Source organism: Maniola jurtina, chromosome 20, assembly GCF_905333055.1.
Source record: "Maniola jurtina chromosome 20, ilManJurt1.1, whole genome shotgun sequence".
Classification (NCBI taxonomy): domain Eukaryota; kingdom Metazoa; phylum Arthropoda; class Insecta; order Lepidoptera; family Nymphalidae; genus Maniola; species Maniola jurtina.
The window spans coordinates 8,587,812-8,603,704 of record NC_060048.1 but is presented as its reverse complement, the minus strand read 5'-3'; the positions used below and the strand labels follow the sequence as shown (position 1 = coordinate 8,603,704).

The 15,893-nt window shown below is 36.9% G+C and overlaps 1 protein-coding gene across 4 annotated transcripts in view; it reads right to left on the bottom strand.

Moving 5' to 3' along the window:
* The window catches only part of LOC123875953 (high affinity cAMP-specific and IBMX-insensitive 3',5'-cyclic phosphodiesterase 8), a 174,003-nt gene extending 161,056 nt beyond the window's left edge, over positions 1 to 12,947 (bottom strand). For all 4 annotated transcript variants that reach the window (XM_045922069.1, XM_045922070.1, XM_045922071.1 and 1 more), the window contains exon 1: positions 12,765 to 12,947. The gene's annotated coding sequence lies outside the window, so the exon portion shown is untranslated. The remainder of the gene's footprint in view (positions 1 to 12,764) is intronic.
* Positions 12,948 to 15,893: the final 2,946 nt, after the last annotated feature.

The window sequence follows — 15,893 nt, the reverse complement described above, 5'->3', positions numbered from 1 at the left end:
ATTCATTCTTTATAAGTTTTAGGCATCTGTCCGTTACCGCCTGTAAAGACACGAACCTTCAAATAAAAATTACATTTATTTATTCGTGATGCCAACAGTCAACAATCTAAACAAAAAATACATTAAAACAATATTTTTGCGGAGCGAATTGAATCAAAAACGAGATTTGTGTCTTTAAAAGCTTCCTTTGTTGTCAGTTATATCCGTTTCAGCCTATTTTACTCGCAGGAAATGGCGGGGGCTGTAAATTAATTTATTATATTTTTACAGTAACAAGAGTCGAGAGGTAATAAAAGGTGTAAGACCATTAGACCAAAATGGCATACCCCTTTCTAGTTCCGTGGTAAAATGGTTTTAAATGGTTTAAGGTTTAAATTGTTTATTGCAGCCAAAATTTTACAAAAGTTACAACTTATTCTAGACAAAATTACAACTAAAACAACTAAAATATAATTCAAAATAATTTAGTATAACCTAACAAAAACTGACAAAACTAGCACAAATTATATTATAGATCCACTGTCCCTAAACTCGGTAGAACCTGTATCTTAGGCGACAGTGCTCTCCTTTACTAATTGAGTCATAGTTAATATGTCATACATAATTTACTTTTTTAATTTACATAAAATAGTTCAATTAAATAGCGTGATAGCCTAGTGGTTAGAACGTCTGCCTCTTATTCGGAGGTCGGGGGTTCGATCCCGGGCACGCACCACTAACTTTTCAGTTATGTGCGTTTTAAGCAATTAAATATCACCTGCTTTAACGGTGAAGGAAAACATCGTGAGGAAACCTGCATGCCTGAGAGTTCTCCCTGTTCTCAAAGGTGTGTGAAGTCTGCCAATCCGCATTGGGCCAGCGTGGCAGACTATGGCCTAAATCCTTCTCATTCTGAGAGGAGACCCGTACTCAGTAGTGGGGCGGAAATGGGTTGATCTTGATGAGTTCAATTAAAATAAAATAAAGAAGCTTTTTATGTTTCGTTCTGTCCATCTTTCCGTGGGTTAAAGTTGCAAACTATTGAAGCTGGCTACTACAGAACAAAGAAAAACCCTGAACGTTGCCAACATTATCTGGTCGGGAATCGACATACAATCTACTCGCACAAAACGCTTATTTCTAACCCTCGTCTACACAGTCCTCTACTCGCGCAATTAATCGCGACGCCGCCGCACTAGATCGCTTGCCGCTTTCCCTTGCAACGCGATGGACGTCGAAACTGTTGCAGCGTGCGCGCTATTGCATACTTACCGACAAAATAGGGAGCGATGGGCATAAACGAGGAACATGCGAGTAACGCGGCCACACTACGTCTCTGCTTCCGTTCCTAGCTCCTTCCCATGCCACACGGGCAGTGTGTGGACGGGGGGTAAGCATACCTATATTAGCTACTCCATGACAGCTTAGTGGTTAAGATGCCCATTTCTGATTCCGGAGATCGGAGGTTCGATCCCGGGCACGCACTTCTTTTCAGAGCTATGTGTGTTTTAAACAATTAAATAGCACTTGCTTTAACGGTTAAGGAATACATCGTGAAGAAACCTGCATGCCTGAGCGTTCCCCAAACTGTTCTCAAAGATGTGTGAAGTCTGCCAATCCGCATTGGGCCAGCGTAGCACAGTATGGCCTAAACCCTTCTTATTCTGAAACGAAACCTGAGTTTAGTAGAGGGCTGGCGATGGGTTTATCATGGTGACGATGATAAATTACGTGGTATTTAAGTAAGGAACCACAATTTATGAAGAACCTTTGTACCTCAAGATTGTAGGTCAACGGGAAGTACCCTACAAGTTTTGATGATCAGCCAGTGGAGCTTTTTAGTAGGCAAATACATGGCCAATAGGTACTTACGCTTTTAAGGGTCTATCGTTTTATTCCGACATCGGCACTAGAGACCTGAATTTATTATGGCAGTACGAAGGCTTCAAGTAGTCTTTAGTATTCAACATTTTCAACTTGTCACTATTGGACCTACCTATACCTACTTAATTAGTAATTCATCCTCAACATCTCAAGCCATCGTCGCTGGCCTACTACTGAGAACTCTCAGAATGAGAAGGGTGAATTAATAATTCCTTATTATGTTCCATAATATTATGGATAGTTTAGTAATATTTTTTTTCAATAAAGGAGGCACAAAGAGACATTTCACTAAATTACATCAAACCGTTTCCGAGAAAAGGGGCCTTGACAGATGAGCAACATAGTAACCCATATAGGAGTTCCGTTTTTCCATCATGAGGTACCTACTAAAATTCAATAAATAGTTCAATTCAATTGCTCACTGATATGGCAGTTGTTCGACCGTTCGACGGTTAGCGAGAAACAAGTTGAGCTAGAAACTAGAAAGGAGTTGGTGGGAACCGAGATGCTAGTGTGTATCTGAGGTAGAGTGTGCATACTGCACTGAGTCAGCGATGAACTATCAGTATCTCTTTTATTGACACAATCATACATCGGTTGTACGTTTCTTGAGCGAGAAAATAGTCGCTAGTTAGTCGCTTCCTAGTCGGTGATGGAACAAGTGCCATAGTAACTAGATTTTAGCTTTATTCCTAGCAGATTAGACGTACTCATACGCGTACATCATACATTGTTACCTCAAATTACGACCGCGTAGTTTTATACGCGTCATAAAAATCGCTGACAAACATCGTTTAGTTATTTTTACAACGTCCTCAGTAGCAGGTGGCGATGAAAGCATCCAACGTGAAAATTATATCATACGTTACATTCTAGCCGACTAATTTTTGTTATAAGTATTCATGTCTCTTTTAATTTTATTGTCATTCATCCACTTAAAAACGCTAATTGTGTGTTTGTCTTTCTGTATCTGCCTTTTACTTACCTCTTCATGACTGTACCACTGAACCGAGTTTACTTCGTACGTTTTCAATGAATATTGTACGATCACTTAGGCTTAGTTATTTAATGTTAATACAATAGAATACATACAATAGAGAGACATTAATAGTTTTAAGCAAAATATTTTCCGTGCAAACAAAATAAGTGATTTAAATATTTTCACGCAACAGCTGATTATAGAAAACTAAAGGATTCCCGCGATTTCGTCCGCGTGGATGTGGGTTTTTGAAGATCCCGTGGGAACTGTTTAGTTTCCCGGGATAAAAAGTTGTCTATGTTAATAACATGGAAACAAGCTACCTCGGTACCAAATTTCATACAAATCGGTTGAGCGGATGGGTCTTTAGGAATCCCGTGGGAACTGTTTGATTTTCCGGGATAAAAAGTAGCTTATATCCATCCCCGGGATATAAGCTAACTCTGTACCAAACGTCAGAATCGGTTAAACTGTTGGGCCGTGAAAAGGTAGCAGACAGACACACTTTCGCAGTTATAATATTAGTATGGATAAGAAGGAAAGTAGGCTTTCTTATTATTAACTTAAACACATCATAAATGTAGTACCTGTAGATACTTTTTAATCCCGAAAAAACAACGAGTTCGCGCGGGATTAAAGCATAAATCTTTTTGATGATGAATGCTATAAAAAATTTGTTGTCTGTAAAGTCGGTTTACTGACGATAGTTGAACGTGACAACAAAGGCCGATTGTGCTTCTTTGTCGCTCGTTCCGCGCTCTCGCTTGCACTTCAAGCCTTATATGGAACGCCTCAGAGCGAGGTAACGCCGCATGAGTCATGTTTTTTCGTGCGTGCAGCCGGCTCTGTCGAATTACACTGATCAACAGTAAATTTGTTAAACAAAATCAAGTCATATTTTCAAACACTACTACCTATCCGCATATAAACCCCATACTTAGTTTTGTTCAATCACCTTCAGTTTTCATAAAATATGGACTTACTTGATTACGCGAATTTTGCTTATCGACGTGTGTTTCCGAATAAATTAACGAAAAAATATTAAAATTAAAACAGTTTTTTTTTTTAGATTAGTGTTATACATCATACTAAGATGCCGAGGGTGTGTGTAAACTATCCTGATAACTTCTGTTACATTTGGTGGTCAACTTACTGTTAAAAGTCAACGTCGTAGTTTGACACCATTAGTTAAAAACTGTTATTTTAATTATTTTGGTTTTCCGGCGCAAAATTTGGACAAAACCTGGACTCCTAGTGTTTGCTGGGCACAGTGTGTCACTTTGTTAACATCATGGGCTAAAGGATCTCGTCATATGCCGTTCGCAGTTCCAATGATATGGGCCGAACCGAAAGACCATGTATCTGATTGTTATTTCTGCCAAACTTCTATAAAAGGTATTAATCACAAATCTGGGCACTCTGTGAACTATCCAAATCTACAATCTGCTCAAAGACCTATCCCACACAGTGATGATTTACCTGTTCCTCAGCCTCCAGTAAACATGGACGACGTGACCGAAGAAAATGTATCCGAGAGTGATGCCAAAATCTGTGATGCCAAAATAAAAGAAGGAATATTTGTAGGGCCACAAATAAGAGACCTACTGGCTGATGAAGAGTTTGAAAAAAACTTAATCCGATCGAAAAATCCGCATGAACATGTTTTGAAATATTGTTCGTAATTTTCTTGGAAACCACAGGGCCGAAAACTATGAAGAGTTAGTCAACAACTTCTTAGCGGCTTACAAGGACATGGGATGCATTATGTCGCTCAAGATTCATATTTTACACTCGCATTTGGATTTTTTTCCTCAAAATTTGGGAGCCGTTAGCGACGAACACGGTGAGCGGTTCCATCAGCACATATCCAACATGGAAAAAAGGTATCAAGGCAAGTGGAGTCCGAACATGTTAGCTGACTACTGCTGGACACTCAAAAAGGATGTACCTGACTCTAAATATTCCCGAAAATCCTGAATAAACGCAGATATGAGTAATTTTTTCTTCATTTGAAACATTTTTTTACCGTTTTTACTTAAAAAAAGATTAATTGCTGTTGCAAAAAAACTGAGGGTGATCGAAATTTTCTAAAAATGCAGATTAGTTACAGACTAGTTGTAGATACAAAATAACCCATTCATTTACATTTAACTTTCATTAAGGTCATTTTTGTCTATCAGTGTTATAAGACGTTCAAGTTGAGTCTGGGTTCCAAAACAATTATCACACTAATATTATAAAGGAGAAAGTTTGTATGTGTGTGTGTGTGTGTGTGTGTGTGTGTGTATGTTTGTTACTCCTTCACGCAAAAACTACTGGACAGATTGGGTTGAAATTTAGAATGGAGATAGATTATACCCTGGATTAGCACATAGGCTACTTTTTATCCCGGAAAATCAAAGAGTTCCCACGGGAATTTTAAATAACCTACATCCACGTGAACGAAGTCGCGGGTATCAGCTAGTACAACAATATAAACAATAGGGAGGGTTTTGCTATTAGATATTGTTATCTGCCTCATGCTTCCAGTCATCGGGAAGTAGGTAGCGGGTCTTAACAGATAGTCAGGCAACGAACTGATTCTATAAGGGTTCCTTTTTTCCCGTCAAAATATTTAACAGGGCTCTCTCCGTCACTTACTCCATACAATCGTAGTTCCAATTTCATTTGAATATTAAGCAACCAAAGTCCATGTGCAGACATATTCTAGAAACTAAAATCTATGCCTGTGGTGTTTTAGATTTTTCTAAAAATAAGTAGTTTTAAAATTACAGGGGCTCTAAGATTTGTATGTGAATTTTTAAGACCGCGTAACTTTCAAACCGAATATTTTAACAGAAATCTGGAAAACCACAGGCATAGATCATAGATATTAGTTTCTAAAATATATCTGCAAAATTTCATGGACTTTGGTTGCTTAATATTCAAATGAAATTGGAACTACGTTTGTATGGAGCGAGTGACGGAGAGACCCCTCTTAAGTACGTAGTATAATTTATTGTGGGATGTAGCCTAATACAAGTGACGTCACACGCTGTTCAAGTACCTATAGCTGATGTCGAATTCTTTACAGAGATAACAGCATAGTGCTATTAGAGGTGTTATCACAGTTTATCACAGTGATGAGACAAGCTGTGTTTACGAGTATGCGCGTGCCTGACTGCCTACTTAAGTGTAAAGGTTTGGGCAGACCTAAGGCGGGAGAAAAGAAGAGGTTTAGCCCGCAGGAGTGCGGCTATTTTATTCGGCTGTTCATGAGAATTTCCCCTTCTACGGAAAAAAGACATTTACGGAAAAAGACAAAGAAAGGTGGGAAATAAAAATTAGAAAGATTTTTGTTCAAAGAAACTTTTACAAGTGCTTTTGAATTGTCAAGTGAATCTACCACTGGTTTGGTTCCAATGTCCTGTCAAGAAGAACCAGCAAGAAATTCGGCTGGCAGCAAAGCAATCGCGATTTCAGCAGCACGAATAAACGTCGTAATGAACATATGAGAAATGATTATTATTAAGGAGATGGCAAACAAAACGGTGTAGTTACACTTCTGATCAAAGTAATTTTTTGTTAAATCCAAATGTTTTTGACTTCTGAATACAAATCTGAACTCATTTCCAAGCAAAACAGTTTAAAACTGTATTAAAATTGTGCCTAATTTTCATGATTTCGAACACTGAATGCAAACTTGAACTCATTTCCAAGTCGAACGGATTCAACTGTGTTAACGTTTAACACAAAGCTGTGGTTTCGATCAAAACATTATAACTATTACAGTAAAGTTTCGTTCAGTTTTTTGCTTTTCCGGTAAAATTTTATTTTGTGTGCCGTTTTGTTTACCAGCTTCTCCTTCTTTATTATTATATATCAGCAACTTGGTTTGGAATACTGTATACGTTTTCACAAAAGTTACTTTCAATACAAATTCTTTAGGTATACCTACTAGGAGCCCTGTAGATACGTTTCCGACACGCGTCCTGATTGTCCAGACCTTTATTATTGTCAGCGCTTACACTGTTTGCTAATTTATTTTTAGCTTTTGATTTCACCTTGTCTAGATATCCTAATAATATTAAAATGTGAAAGGTTGGATTTTCGTAGAAGAAGAAGAACCTAGAAGTTTGAGTTTAGCGACAGTTATGATAAAATCCATATTAATATTATAAATGCGAAAGTGTGTCTGTCTGTCTGTCTGTCTGTCTGCTACCTTTTCACGGCCCAACAGTTTAACCGATTCTGATGAAATTTGGTACAGGGTTAGCTTATATCCCGAGGGCGGACATAGGCTTACTTTTTATCCTGGAAATCCAAAGAGTTCCCACGGGATTTCCAAAAACCCATCCGCTTAACCGATTTGTATGAAAGGTACCGAGGTAGCTTGCGTTCCTGTAATTGACATAGGCAACTTTTTATCCCGGAAAATCCAACAGTTCCCACGGGATCTTTAAAAACCTAAATCTACGCGGATGAAGTCGCGGGCATCCTCTAGTTTATAATAATTTGTAAATTAAAGCCTCTATAACATTTGTTTACTGCACTTCGAGCATGTTGGTGACGTGACTCTGAACTTTTTACCTATCCCAATATCGCCGAACGCGCCTAAAGAAGTTTTCACTTCGAAGGCGTAAGAGACTGGGCCTACAAGTGATAACATCCGTTTTATTTGCACTCTCAAATGGCACTCCAATAAAAAATCTAAGACGATCTGAGCGAAATAGCGATGTGAAATGTAAAATAAAACGACAAACAAATATTCAAGTATGCACAAAGATTTATTTAGCCGAGTTAACTAAACGAAACAAAACGAGCGCGATAGCGTACCTATTTGTTTGGAACAATGCCAGCTTTTATCTGCTTTTATCACGAAAATTAATTCTAAAGCAAATACTTTGGGGAATAGTTTCACTGAGCGTATTTTTTTATTGTTTTACCATCAAATCACGTTGTTAGCAAACTAGAGTAAGTAGTACGAGGAAGTATTCTGGGGTAATTTCTTTACTTTGTAGGTGTGCCTTTGGATGTAGGAGGCAATCCCCGAAACTACTCATCAGATTTCAAAAAATTCTTTCACTGATATATGGCTAATTCTATAGAATTAACTTATAAGCTTATAAGCTATCCCCGTTGCTATAGGTTACATATAATTATTGTGCATCGCGGAAGGAGTCGCGGGCAAAAGCTAGATAAACTCCTGCTTAATTTGTTATTAAGTAGGTAGGTCTCGTTGGTGAATATTTACCAACCAGAATGACGTTGTCGTAGGCACTAAATCTCTGTAACAGGCAACAGCGACAGTGTTAAGATATCATTGATAGACTCATGGCTACAGTTATAGCCGGTAGGAAATATTATAATATTGTATATTGACCTTTAGAAAAAGATTTCGGCTTTGTAGAGCGTTGTCTCTGTCACTCATACCTATGTGACGTTTTGTCGGTCACAACGACAGAGACAACGCTCTACGTAACCGCTATCTCTTTCTAAAGGTCGATGTACAATACTCCCTGCCGGGTACTGTACGTATTACTCTATGACAGCTTAGGCGCCATCTCCACGGGCGAGAGTATCGCGACGAGTCCGTCCTACTATCGTCGGATAATCTCCACGGAAACGATAATTCCGTCAGCGTACCGTTGCGACTCCTAACAATACGCGACGAGACCGCAACGGATCGCCGCGTGACGCGACTGCAACGGATCGCCGCGTGACGAGACCGCAACGGATCGCCGCGTGACGAGACCGCAACGGATCGCCGCGTGACGAGACCGCAACGGATCGCCGCGTGACGCGACCTCAACGCCTTGTAGCGCAACGTGGCGGTATCGCCGCGAGACGCGACGATATCGTCGCGAGACTTGACGAGTCCGCGATAGTATCGCCCTGTGGCGATATCGCCTTAGTAGGTGCCTACCTAACTAGTAATCCACTGAGATACGCAACAGGTGGCCAGAAAAGGTTCTCGAGTCTTAACTTATGAATTATGATACAACATGGGCACTGGTATATTTCCTAATACGACTAGTAGGTATACGTCATATACCTAGCTAGTAGAAGTTATAAAATTATATTACTTTCAGAAATAATATAATAATAATATAATATAATAATATTTCCAAAATAATAGGCTTAGAAAAATAAATATTAGTAAAAAGTAAATTTAAGGGAAATAACATTTTTTTTAAGCAAAGTGTAATATTAATGCTTTAGAGTTAAGAAGAAATTGTAAGGAAAATAAATAAAGCTTTTATTTATTTATTTTATTACTTTCAGTAAGAGTTGTAAATCCTTGAGTAGGTATTAAAAGATCCAAAAAAAGTTCTCCTATATGGTACCGCGTAATAGATACCTAGTACCTACCTAAGATAATAATAAGGTACTTACATAGATAGTATCACATTCTTAGCAAATTGGAGTTACCCAATGAAGGGTCCAGTAAAGGTTTCCTTTACTTAGATACAAGCTATTCATCATTGTCAATGTGGGGAAAGGAGAAAGATTCAATAAAGATTTCTCCTTTTACAACTTTCGTCTAGCTGTAGAGTACCTACCCTATTGATTGATAAATCACATAGAAAAGTGGTCAAGTGCGATCCGAACTCGCACAGGAAAAGTTCCGTACCCATCGTACAAGAAATAACACTTTTTTCGTAGCGGCAATTTTGTTAGTAGGTATTTGCTGTTGCAGCGCCAATAGACATACACATTCTGTAAAAACGCCTGTCCGTTTGTCTGTCTATACAATACGTCACAGCAATCACACTAATACAATATTATAAAGGCGAAAGTTTGTGTGTCTGTGTGTGTGTGTGTGTGTGTGTATGTTTGTTACTCCTTCACGCAAAAACTACTAGACGGATTTGGCTGAAATTTGGAATGGAGATAGATAATATCCTGGATTAGCACATAGGCTACTTTTTATCCCGGAAAAACAAAGATTTCCCACGGAATTTCGAAAAACCTAAATCTTTGCGGGCGAAGTCGCGGGCATCGGCTAGTTTTAAAAATAAAGTTGTTTAGCACAGTTACAGAAACTTGTTAGATATCGCAATATACAGACCAGTAAAAAAAATTCAGTGTACTTCCCGGATATGAAAAGTGAGAGTTATAAAAAATATTTTATCCCTCGAGAAATGTCTCTTTGAATAGAATATTTCTGATGTTTTCAATTTTTAGACAAAACCTACCGCTAAGACCGAATGACCGTCAAAGTTTTTAGTAACTGGTATTATACCTCCATACGGAACTGTACCTTATCCGTCGCTGACATGCACTTTGAAATATTTACAAGACGTGGTGTTACTATACGTAAGTACCTAAGCTAGACAACTATCTATGTTTATTAACCCCCGACCCAAGAAGAGGGGTGTTATAAGTTTGACGTGTGTATCTGTGTATCTGTCTGTGGCGTCGTAGTTCCTAAAGTAATGAACCGATTTTAACTTAGTTTTTTTTGTTTGAAAGGTGGCTTGATCGAAAGTGTTCTTCTTAGCTATAATCGAAGAAAATCGGTTCAGCCGTTTGAAAGTTATCAGCTCTTTTCTAGTTACTGTAACCTTCACTTGTCGAGGGTGTTATAAATTTTTAATTTACACTTGTATACTGTTGGTGTTATATTATTTTGATAACAGATCTAAATACAATGCGTAAAAAAATGCGTTTTCACGCGCCATTCTAACTTTCATAAATGTCAAAATTCATGTTGACATACTATTTTAGTCCTTATTTTAAAGGTGAACCGATAGAGATTAATTCATCCAAGAGTGAACCGTACTTTTGACATGACGTTTGACCCGTAGAGATTATATATACTTAGCAAATCTTTGGTAGAGGCACAGATTAGTCGGTAAATGAGATACCTAGGAATTTGCCTATTATGTAAGGATGTTCAAAATGACGTACACAACTCATCGTTCAATCTCAAACAGCAATACACAGGAAATAATCGTCATGACAAAGTCAACAAAGAAACGTGGCTTAGTTATTAGCACCCGAGCGCTGAAGCTACGTTGAACTGGGACATGTTGCAAAGAATCTAGATATTTTAACTAGGCCTCCTCTAAATTAATTATTATCAATCCCATCTGTAATCTATCGATAGGATAATTAGCAACATTATCATTTATCAAAAAATATATGGCCATTTTTGGCAGTAATGTCCCCGAAAATCGAAAAGATTTTTTGAGATTTCTTTAAAATCACGCAGATGAAGTTGGATGGGCATATCTAGTAATTAATGATTAGAGTTACCTTATTTTTAAAATAATCTCAACAAAAAATCACAAATCTATAACTGACAGAATGTATTTCCTGTTCGAAAAACTCTTTCGATAATAATGTAAACTTATAGATTGTGTAAGTGGCACTCACTACCAGCGGTTATCATACGTTTTAGCGTTCACATGTTTATTTGTAAACCATATTATTGTAGTGACGTACAAGTAACATGTTAAACGAAGTTGAACTTTATGACTACGGCAATTAAGAATATTGATTATCACAACGATTCATTTCATAAAAACGTATATTTGATAGTGATATCAGATTTGAAATGAGACAAAAAATACTTGTTTACGTTACTTACGATTACGACTACAATGTGTCTGGAACAATTAAGTATTACGTGAACTCAATTTAAGAAATAATAAACAATATATTGCATAGGTACTTATATTAATGACTAGCCGATGCCCACGGCTTCGCCCGAGTGGATTTAGGTTTTCGAAATCTCGTGGGAACTCTTTGATTTTCCGGGATAAAAAGTAGCCTATGTGCTAATCCAGGATACTATATATCTCCATTCCGAATTTCAGCCAAATCCGTCCAGTGGTTTTTGTGTGAAGGAGTAACAAACATACACACACACACACACATACAAACTTTCGCTTTTATAATATTAAGTGTGATAAATGAGGAGCAAAAGGTTAAGTAATAATAAATAATAATTACTTAATTCATAATTTATCACTTGGAAAATAATTAATTGATGCGTAATTAAAATGCTTCGTCAATAATGAAAGAGAGTATGTAGAGATGAGAGTATGACACTCTAGTTGATAACATTTCTACATAAAATATTTATAAACGGTTAATTTTTTAATATCGAATAAGTACATAGTTCGTTACAATAAGTCTAAAAACTTTAATTAGTATAAATGTATTAATAAATGTAATAGTAGATATTTTACGGAACTAATAAATTGTTTTTTATACGAACAATTTAAAACTTAGTCTTACTTACTAACTTACTTACTCCATACGAATTTTTCTTTGCGATGCATGTTTTATTGCGCCAAAATTAAATTAAATTAATTAATTATTATAAATAAAGAAAACAGCTTACAAAGATCGATTGGAAAAAATACTTAGTAGCGTCATGTAATTTAATTACCTACCTATCCAATTTTAGTGATAATGGTAGCTTATCAAATTATTATTTAATACAGACTGTAAAATTCTAAGTGATATCTGTAAGAAATAAAAAATCACTTCGATAACATTTAAATGTTATTGAATATTTAAACCTTAACTTTTTTACTAAGATTTAAGATGAGTCTCCATCGAGTTCTCCCTAGTGCCGGGCACGTCTTATACGGCATATGAAGTTCTTATTTAAACATTAACCAATAAAAATCTAAAAAAATTGTGGACACACTCTAAAACCTGATATCTATGTCTGTGGATTGTTAAATTTTCGTAAAAATATGTAGTGTTAAAGTTAAACGGGCTCAAAATTTAATTGACTTAAATAGGTTAATAAAATATACTTACAAATATCTTAGAATCAAACCTCGTTAATAAAGAGCGCTCTCAGAAGAAACAGCTCTCTCTCTTCATAACTCAGAAAAAATATTTGAGCACATATGCGTTTACGCAGATTAGTAGGTATAAAAATCTCTTATCGACAGTTAATGTTGTGCCTATTACTTACCGGCAACGATACGACCTTGGATTTACGAACAACGTAAACACAATCACTCAAAACTCACTCAAAAGTTAAATGCAGTTTATTAAAAAAATCACTCAGGAACTCAACGCGTCAAATACTTGTGTTAGGAAAAATCATAGTCGTATTTCCGTGGTATGAAAGCGCAATGCGTGTAGCTCCACCGGCAGCCACATAGCGACTGAACGTCCCTGCCGCCCGCCCTACGTGGAAAATCTTCCGCCCAAACGAAAAATATTATTTTAATATTAGTTCATCCACTTAACACTTCGTTTGCTTGGGTGCTTTAGTCCTTTTTATGGTTTATTAATGGCGAAGGAAATGATTATTTCACTCTTTAAAAGTGCTCCCTTTTATAATCCTGGATTAACTACCTACGGTTGGACGCGCGTAAAATGCAAGTAAACTTTTTATTACCACATCGTAAGGAAACACGTCTTTTGCATAGACTACTGAATAAATATATACCTTATACATGGTGAAAACGCTAAATGTTTGCTGCCTATATTTTCTCAGTTAAAAAAAAATGGCCAAGTGCGAGTCAGACTCGCGCACTGAGGGTTCCATACTCGGGTAATTTTTCCATCATTTTGCTCGATAAATCAAAAACGTACATAAAAATAAATAAAAATCTGTTTTATGATGTACACGTAAAGCCCTTTCATATGATACCCCACTTGGTATAGTTATCTTGTTTTGAAACTTAAAACACATTTTTTTTTTAAATGATGTAACCAAAAATTCGCGGTGTTCAGATTTATTCCTGTAAGTTTGTGCTATAATACCTACCAAATTTCAAACAAACCAACAAAATTTTACCAAAGACAGACAGGCAGACAGACGGACGGACGGACGGACGGACTGACGGACGGACGGACGGACAGACAGACAGACAGACAGACTTATTTCTGTTATTTGTTATTTATTTTACCCCCAGGCCCTTTATTTTAGAATCCAACAATTACACAATTTCAAAGTCCATCAAATTAATATTATCTTTCTTTAATTGGGTAGCTATAATATACTTACTTATATCATTTTGTTCGCGCATCATACTTAGTTTTAATACTATAAAGAAGTTTTAAGATGATTCTCTCTCATCTCTTATTATCTCTTATTTTGCAAAAATATAATCGTCTGCACATACTTATCGTATTCACACAAATAGGATACGTCTCTACGTATCCTATAAGTACATAATCAAAATAATAATATGGTAACAAATTCAGCTAAATGCAAAATAAAATAGCGTGCGAAGGCGGTTTCTTGGCTTTTGCATAGGCAATTTTCTAGACAGCTATTTTGCTACTATACAGGTTGATTGTACTCCTACAAAGAAAATATAAAGTGTACAATTTTTTTCAGATACAAGTTAGCCCTTGACTGCAATCTCACCTGGTGGTAAGTGATGATGCAGTCTAAGATGGAAGCGTGCTAACCTGAAAGGGGTATGGCAGTTTTCATTAAACCCATTATAGGTACTACTTTGGTGTCTGCATGGTACCGGAACGCTACTTTCACTCAAAATACAAGTGTACATTAAAAATTTATAACACCCCCGACAAGTGAATGTTACAGTAACTAGAAAGGAACTGATAACTTTCAAACGGCTGAGCCGATTTTCTTCGATTATAGCTAAGAACACTCTCGATCAAGCCACCTTTCAAAAAAAAAAAAAGACTAAATTAAAATCGATCCATTCGTTTAGGAGCTACGATGCCACAGAAAGATACACAGATACACACGACAAAACTTATAACACCCCTCTTTTTGGGTCGGGGGTTAAAAATAGTCAAAGTAAAGAAAAGTAAAATACCTATGTAGGTACCAAATACCAATGTATATGAAGTAAAACCAAATCAAGATGTTGTTTCAATAATATACGTACTATCAAGGCCCGATTTTGGCCCGATAATAATATTAATTGACTTGGTTCAAATATCAACAACGACATCTCTCAAACTTATTCTTATGCCGCGTTTCCACTTTGTCGTGACGACAGAATATAGTGCAGTTTGTCATGCCTTGTATATGTAAACGGAACAGGACAACGGCACTATTAAGTGTCGTCTACGACTTTTTTTCCTGTGACGACAGATTGTCAAAACAATGTGACCGGCTAGCACGACAGTCATGAAACGATAGAAAAACTCACGACCAGAGGCGGCTCGTGAAAATTTTTCATGGGTGTTCACAAAAAAAAATTGAAAATGTCTTACCTTCTAAATACTCACTTTGCTAGGTCACTTCTTTACTTTAATTGATTGATGCGCTAAAATAAGAGTTTAAATACTAAATCAGTTGATGACTTAGAGTTCCTGTTTCAAGCGCCAGGGGTGGAAGATCCAAACACAAGTTACACAAGACACGGGGCACGGGAAACTAAATAATTTTACACACCACCATGGTGTATTAAATTTTAATTGTTCAGATTTAAAAACACGCGTGTAGCTCATAGTTGTCACGTTACATTTTTGTAGGCCGTGGTGGCCACCAGCTCATGTGCCTTTAGTTCGAAACGTCTCTCTAAAGTCTATTCACTTTTTTTCATAAAAAAAACACATAATATTGTTCCATTTTAACAATAAATAACTCAACAAATAACGCACATTTTTTTTAAATTATTAAATGCCTTAAATGCTACCTAATTATAATCCGCCTTCGCGCGCAAAGTGACTATGAGGTCAGAGGTGATACGACGCCGGCGACGATTCAGTTTCACGAATGTTTGTTTACATAAAGTCGGCAACGTCGCATTTTTGACCGCTCTGCTTGACATGATCCCTGAGGATTGTTTTTAATTTCTAAGCTACGAACTCTACGAGCTGGCAACGTAGCGCGGAGCGGCGCACCATATTTAGCTAATTTCTCATACAAAATCTTTTGTTTCACGCGTCGGAGCTTGCCGAGATTTCCCTTTCGCACTCCTTGAGTTCGGTACTGTTGGTTGTATGGAGATTTGTTTCATAGGAGCGATATTGCTAGCGCTCCTATTCAGCTGTAGTCAGTGCAAACACAAGTTTGCCTAGTTAAATGCGAACTAATTATTTATAGGTAGGACACGTGAAATAATGTGTCACGATAACCAACTAAGTACAAATTAATATTTGTATA